Consider the following 7,379-nt stretch of genomic DNA (forward strand, 5'->3'; position numbering starts at 1 on the left):
CTTTATATAGATTAATGAATGATAGGATGATTTTATATTTTCGAAAAGAAATTAGTGATTTTTATGTTTTTTTGCTTAACAATTTTAAGGATTTGTTTTGGGAGTCCTTAATACTCTTTTAGGACTCGCAAATCGAGTCCTTAAAAGTCACAATTCATCATTTTTCAGCCCAGATTTTTTTAGGACTCGCAAAACGAGTCATTAAAAAGTATTAAGGACTCCCAAAGCAAGTCCTTAAAATTGTTAAGTAAAACACTCATTTTTTAGCCCAGATTTTTTTAGGACTTGCATATTTTTTTAGGACACTCATTGCGAGTCCTACATTGTGTTTTTTCAGGACTCTCAATGAGTGTTCTAAAAACTCCATAAACATTTTTAAGGACTTGCATTTAGGTGCGTGTCCTAAAAAAGTATCCCGTAAAGGGTATTTTGTAATAGTGAAAGGAAAAGAATACACTAACATATTTTGTAAATGCATATTTTTATGACTAAAACTGAATTGAAAAAAATAGAATTGAAAAAAATGAGAAATTAGATAATATAGAGTGAAGAAAAGTTAGGCTGCCACCTCACCTCCTAAATGCCCAACTTTATATAGATATATAGATTAATGAATGATAGGATGATTTTTTATTTGGAGCAGTTACACGTTACATAAAGAATACAATAACATATTTTGTAAATGCATATTTTTATGACTAAAACTGAATTGAAAAAAATAGAATTGAAAAAGTGAGAAATTAGATAATATAGAGTGTAGAAAAGTTAGACTGCCACCTCACCTCCTAAGTGCCCAACTTTATATAGATTTATAGATTTGCACCATGTGTGCATGAATCATGTGACATGAACCATGCACACATGAGGTATATGTGTTGGGCACAAGAAATCTCATGTGATGCTAAAGAATAATATTTAATTATGATTATAAGCTTGTTGTGAAGTTTGTTCAATTTTTTCTTTGTTCGGATCTGAGGTGAGGAAGTTAGATAAAATTCTATTTATTTATGCTATGAAATGGTAAGATGGGTTTATTTGAAGATAAATGCTATGTATGATGATGTACCTTATGATATGAAGTATGAAATGTTATTTTGAGATGATATGATGAATCATATATTTCCTTTGTGATGATATGACTGGATTGCATGTATTTTGTATGTTGTATGAAAAGCAGATAGTTGTTAGCGTGTTGAACGCGACACAACAAATGGGTTACTAAGGATCTAAGATGTAACCCGAGTTACTAAGGTATGACGTAACTCATAGGGCGGACGCGCCGAGGTTATTCAAGGACCAGAGCCTCCTGTTTACCTCAAGATGTGACATGGACAAGAGAGGGGGCCATGTTCACAAGGATGTGATGATAATGTCTATGATGTTGATGCTTGAATATGTATGATGTATGATGATTATGTTTATGCATGATGTATGATGATGACGTTTAAATATGATGTACGGATATGATGTATATGAATCTTGCGATATGATTATGTTTATTGTGTGTTTCTTGTATGTTGTTTGTACTTTCTTACTGGGCTTTTAGCTCACCCCCTTACTTTTCCCCTTTCAGGTAATAAATAGGGTTTCTCTTTGGCACGCATGGTGATGTGAGGAGTTCCGACGTCAAAGTGTGTATAGCGTGGGGGTATCCTATGGGCAAGTAAACGATTATCTTAAACGCCAATTTTTTTTAAGAACGGTGTTATGTTTTATTTTGATTTAAAAACTTATCAGAGGGACTTGAACTATATTTAATTTTAAACGCTGCATGAGAACTTTTATTTTTATTTTGAACTATTGGGCCCAACTTGCATGTTTTAGCAAGGCCCCACTGGATTTTTATAAGTTAAGTGGTTTCATTAAATAAAGTTTATAAGGTTGATGACCTATTATAAAGTAGTAGTCTAGGGCATTTTACAAATGGTATCAGAGACAGTCGTCCATGTTTCCAAGGACCCTCTATATACACGCTAAAGATGGGAAAATATCACCTCACTGCGTCGTAAGTACTTGCTGTAAATGTTATCTATATTCTTTCCTACTTTTAAATTTTGTAGTTTTTTAATTGCTGTGTAGAAAGTATGCCTCTAGTAATTAGGAGTTCTAGAAAGAAACTTCTCAATGAGATCATTAGGATCTCAAGGGTTCATATAGATGATGTAAACGACGAAGATGAATGTATATCAGCTCCCCGAAAGATGTTTGTTGTGAATGAACGTATTTAATGGATGAGATGCATCATAGGAAATTGCAAATATTACACTATCTAGTTTCAAGTAAAGCGAAGAATGGAATACGTCAATGATAATATAACTAGACACTATCAAGATCAAAGGACACATAAGCTTTGCGGCATGATTGTTAATAAAGACATAGGTTAGGGAGTTTACTCCACGACATTATCTTGCGAGGTGATGTTGTTAACTAGATAGATGCGTGTAGTAGCAGAGGAGCACACAAAGTGGACCCGCCACAACATTTAGTAGCAAACAACAGCAAAACCTCAATGGAGTAAATGGTGACTAAGGAGGCAGAGAGGTGAGTAAATCCACGATAACATAGTTCAACATAGAGGACAATGACAAGCTACGAACTAAAGCAACAATGAGGATAAGTAATGAGTTGCGACATGACAAAATAAGACAAAGGCTACTAGTACAGACTAAGGATTTCCAAGGAAAACAAGATAATTAGCAATCCTAAAGATGGATGCTAGAATTTGGTGGGACATGGTTAAGAAGACACAAACTTTAGACACCATGACTTGGGCTGACTTTGTACAAGTTTTCAGCAAAAAGTACTACAATGCTACAGTACTAGCAACTAGAGTTAATGAGTTTGTGACACTGACACAAGATAGTCTTTCAGTCACAGAGTATGCCTAGAAGTTTGACAGACTGGCAAGGTTTGCACCTAAGATAGTCTCAACAAAGGTCATGAGTGTTCAAGGATTCATAAAGGGACTGAAGCCTATGATTGTCAGGGATGTCAAAATGACCAGTACAGAGCTAGTTAGCTATGTTGAGATTCTGGAAAAAGCTTTAGACACTGAGTACATGAAGAGATGTATATGGAAGGACAGTGCTGCAAGGAGAGAGGCTAATAAGAGTAAAGTCTTTCAAGAGAGTAATAAGAGGAGGCCTAATAGGGTCAAAACAGTGGTACTGACAAAAGGCCCAAGGTCGCAACTCCCAATGGAAATCACACTAACCGCAATAGTCGCAATAATGATTGAAACCGTGGGAATCACCAAAGCAATAAAGTTGAGCACCCCAACTGTCCTAAATGCTCGAGGCAACATATGGGAGAATGTCAGGACGGCACCAACAAATGTTACAAGTGTGGTTAGGCAGGACATCCGAGAAATAATTTCGCACAATGGAAAACGGGACAGAACAATAACAACAATCTAGTGTCAGCACGGGCTTTCGCCTTAACCTAGAATGAAGCAACCAACAGTAACACCGTAGTCACAGGTTAACTCCCTATATCTGGTATGATGTGTAGAGTCCTTATTGATTCTGGAGCGACTCACTCTTATATTTCCATGAATATGATTGATAAGTTGGGTATGCCTTATAAACTATTTGAGCATAGTTTTAGTACAATGTTATCGTCAGGAGACATGATGTTGTCAAATAGGTGGTTATAGTCAACACCCATAACGATAGAGGGCAGGGAGTGCCTGGCAGACCTTATAGAACTAAATATACCAGACTATGATGTTATACTTGGCATGGATTGGTTATCCAAACATGGAGCATCGATTGACTGTCGAAAGAAGACCGTGGAGTTCATACCAGAAGAAGAGGAACTCTTTTCTTTTAAAGGAGAATTAGTGGGTTTTCGTACACCCATAATATCGACACTGGAAGCACGAAATATGATGTAGCATGGTTGTTCGACATTTCTGGCTAGTGTGGTGAATAAATCCAAGGAAACAGAGTTGAAACCAGAGAATGTGCATATTGTTTGCGAGTTTCCGGAAGTGTTTCCCGAGGAATTACCAGGATTACCCCCAGACAGAGAAATCGAATTTGTGATCGAACTTGCACCAGAAAATAGCACCGATCTCTAAAGTACCCTATCAAATGGCACCTGCAGAGTTGAAGGAACTCAAGAACCAACTACAGGAATTGTTGGATAAAGGGTTCATAAGACCTAGTCATTCGCCATGGGGAGCACCAGTCCTATTTGTGAAAAAGAAGGACGGGAGCATGAGAATGTGCATCGATTACCGAGAACTCAATAAGGTCACCATTAAGAAGAAATATCCTTTGTCGAGGATAGATGACATTTTTGATCAACTGTAAGGGGCATCAGTATTCTCAAAGATTGATCTGCGATCCGGGTATCATCAGTTGAAAGTAAAGGAGGGAGACATTCTGAAGACGGCTTTCAGAACTCACTACGGGTATTATGAGTTCCTAGTGATGCCTTTTGGACTCACTAACGCCCCAGCAGCATTCATGGACATGATGAACCGGGTATTTAAGGACTATTTGGACAAGTTTGTAGTAATGATTGTAGATGATATTCTTATCTTCTCGAAGACCAAGGAAGAGCACAGGGAGCATTTAAGGTTGACTCTAAAAAGACTACAAGAACATCAGTTATATGCTAAGTTCTCTAAGTGTGAGTTTTGGCTGGAACAAGTAACTTTCCTAGGGCATATAGTGTCCAAGAATGGGATAGCAGTGGATCCGTCAAAGATCGAGGCCATTAGATACTAGCCCCAGCCGAAGAATGCCTCAGAGGATCAAAGCTTCTTAGGATTAGCGGGTTATTATCGAAAGTTTGTCGAGGGTTTTTCAAAGATTGCCACACCCTTGACCAGCTTGACCTGCAAACATCAGAAGTTTGCATGGACTGAGAAATGTAAAGAAAGCTTTCAGACCATGAAGGATAAGTTGATCTCTGCGCCTATCCTTTGTGTTCCCACAGAGGGCGGGAAGTTTGTGGTATATTGTGACGCATCAATAAACGACTTAGGGTGTGTGTTGATGCAGGGTGGGAAGGTGGTAGCTTATGCTTCCAGACAGCTCAAGGACTATGAGCAACGGTATCACACCCATGATCTTGAGTTGGCAGCAGTGGTGTTCGCACTAAAGATATGGAGACATCACCTATGTGGGGATAAGTGTGAAATTTACACTGACCACAAAAGTCTGAAATACTTCTTCACTCAAAAGAAACTGAATATGAGACAGCGAAGGTGGTTGGAACTAGTGAAAGACTACGATTGTGAAATACTATACCACCCAGACAAGGCCAATGTGGTTGCAGATGCATTGATTAGGCAGGGACATGGGAATATCTCAGCACTAAGCACAATAGAGGTGCCTCTTCAAAAGGAGATTATAAATGCTGACATCGAGTTTGTGATAGGAGGCCTAGCGAACCTTACATTACAATCCTCCCTATTGGAACAAATTAGAGAATGACAGAAAGTTGATGAAGCCCTAATGAAGCAAGAGGCTTTGGTATAGGAAAGTGGTAGCAGTGACTTCATGATGTCCAATGGTGGATTGCTGCGATACAAGGATAGGATTTGTGTGCCTGATAATAGTGATATTAAAGAAAGTATTATGAAAGAGGTGCATACAACACCCTACTCCTTACACCCAAGGTTGACGAAGATGTACCAAGACCTTAAGGCATTATACTGGTGGGCTAGAATGAAGAGGGATATTGCTGAGTTTGTTGCCAGATGCTTGACATGCCAGCAAGTCAAGGCAGAACACCAAAGGCCAACAGAGTTACTTCAACTGCTTTACGTTATGGAATGGAAATGGGAGGATATAGCAATGAAATTTGTGGTAGGATTACCCAGGACCACAAAGCAGCATGATTATGCTTGGGTAATAGTGGATAGGCTCACTAAGTTCGCCCATTTTCTACTAGTTAAGACTACCTACTCGGCGGACTAATAGACAGAATTATATGAGTGGAGATTGTGAGACTTCATGGGGTTCCAAAGTCGATAATTTTTTATTGAGGGTCAGTGTTCACATTGAACTTTTGGAAGGGACTACAGAGAGCTATGGGAACAAGGTTAAAGTTTAGTACCACATTCTATCCTCAGACCAATGGGCAGTCTGAGAGAACTATACAAATTCTAGAGGTAATGTTGAGATGTTGTGCTTTGGACTTTATAGAGTCTTGGAACCGATACCTACCCCTGATGAAGTTCTCCTATAATAACAGTTATCAATCCACTATTGGGATGACTCCCTATGAGATGCTTTATGTGCGCAAGTGTAGATCTCCTTTGCACCGGGATGAGGTTGGGGAGAAACAGATTTTAGGCCCCAAGGTAGTTAGGGAAGCCAATGAGGCGATCGAGAAAATTTGCCAAAGGATGCTTACCACGCAGAGTAGGCAGAAGAGTTACACGAACCTTAAGAGAAGGGACGTCGAGTTTTCAGTGGGTGAGTTTGTGTTCTTGAGAGTCTCGTCGATGAAAGGTGTTATGTGTTTTAGAAAGAAAGGGAAGTTGAGCCTGAGATTATAGGTCCATTTGAGATTTTGGATAGAATAGGGCAAGTTTCGTACCGTTTAGCACTACCCCCAGCACTAGCCGAAACACATAATGTCTTTCACATCTTGATGTTGCATAAGTATGTGTCAGATCCCTCTCATGTTTTGAATTACAAGCCATTATAGCTGAAGCAGTACCTGAGTTACGATGAACAGCCAGAGCGTGTTATCGAAAAGGAAATCAAGGAACTGAGATCCAAAAGATTCCATTAGTTAAGGTCCTATGGAAGAATAGTATGGAATGAGAAGCAACATGGGAGTTGGAGCAGGACATGAGAGAAAGATACCCCAAGTTATTTGGTAAGAAAGAATTTCGGGACGAAATTCCTTTTAAGGAGAGTATATTGCAGCGGACCAAAAAAATGTTTTATTTTATTAATTTTGTGCTTTATTTTATTTAATTGTTAAGTGTTATGAATTATTTTTTTCATTTGTTAGAATTGTTTGGTAGAAATTGTGTGAATTTAATTTTTAATTGTTTTGTTTATTTATTAATTTAATTTGTGAATAAGATGAGTTTTGGTTGAATGTACCAAGGTGCATGGTAGGTAATGATGCACCTTAGTGATTAAGTGTGGGCATGTGCATGTTTGCATGGTGCACATGCAGTAGAATTTTCTACACACTTTTATTTTCATTTATTAGAATTATTTTAGTTAAATATAAAAATAATAAAATAAAAATAAGGAAAGGGAAAGTATAGTGGATGGCAATGGGTGGGAAAAGGGAAAACTTTCCTGATCTCTCCTACAATTCGTACTCCAAGTATGTTTTCTAATCCATCCTTCAATTTTTGTAAAAAATTTCGTGTATTCTGGTTTTGATTCATGAGTTTC

This window comes from Humulus lupulus, chromosome 3 (assembly GCF_963169125.1).
Source record: "Humulus lupulus chromosome 3, drHumLupu1.1, whole genome shotgun sequence".
NCBI lineage: Eukaryota > Viridiplantae > Streptophyta > Magnoliopsida > Rosales > Cannabaceae > Humulus > Humulus lupulus.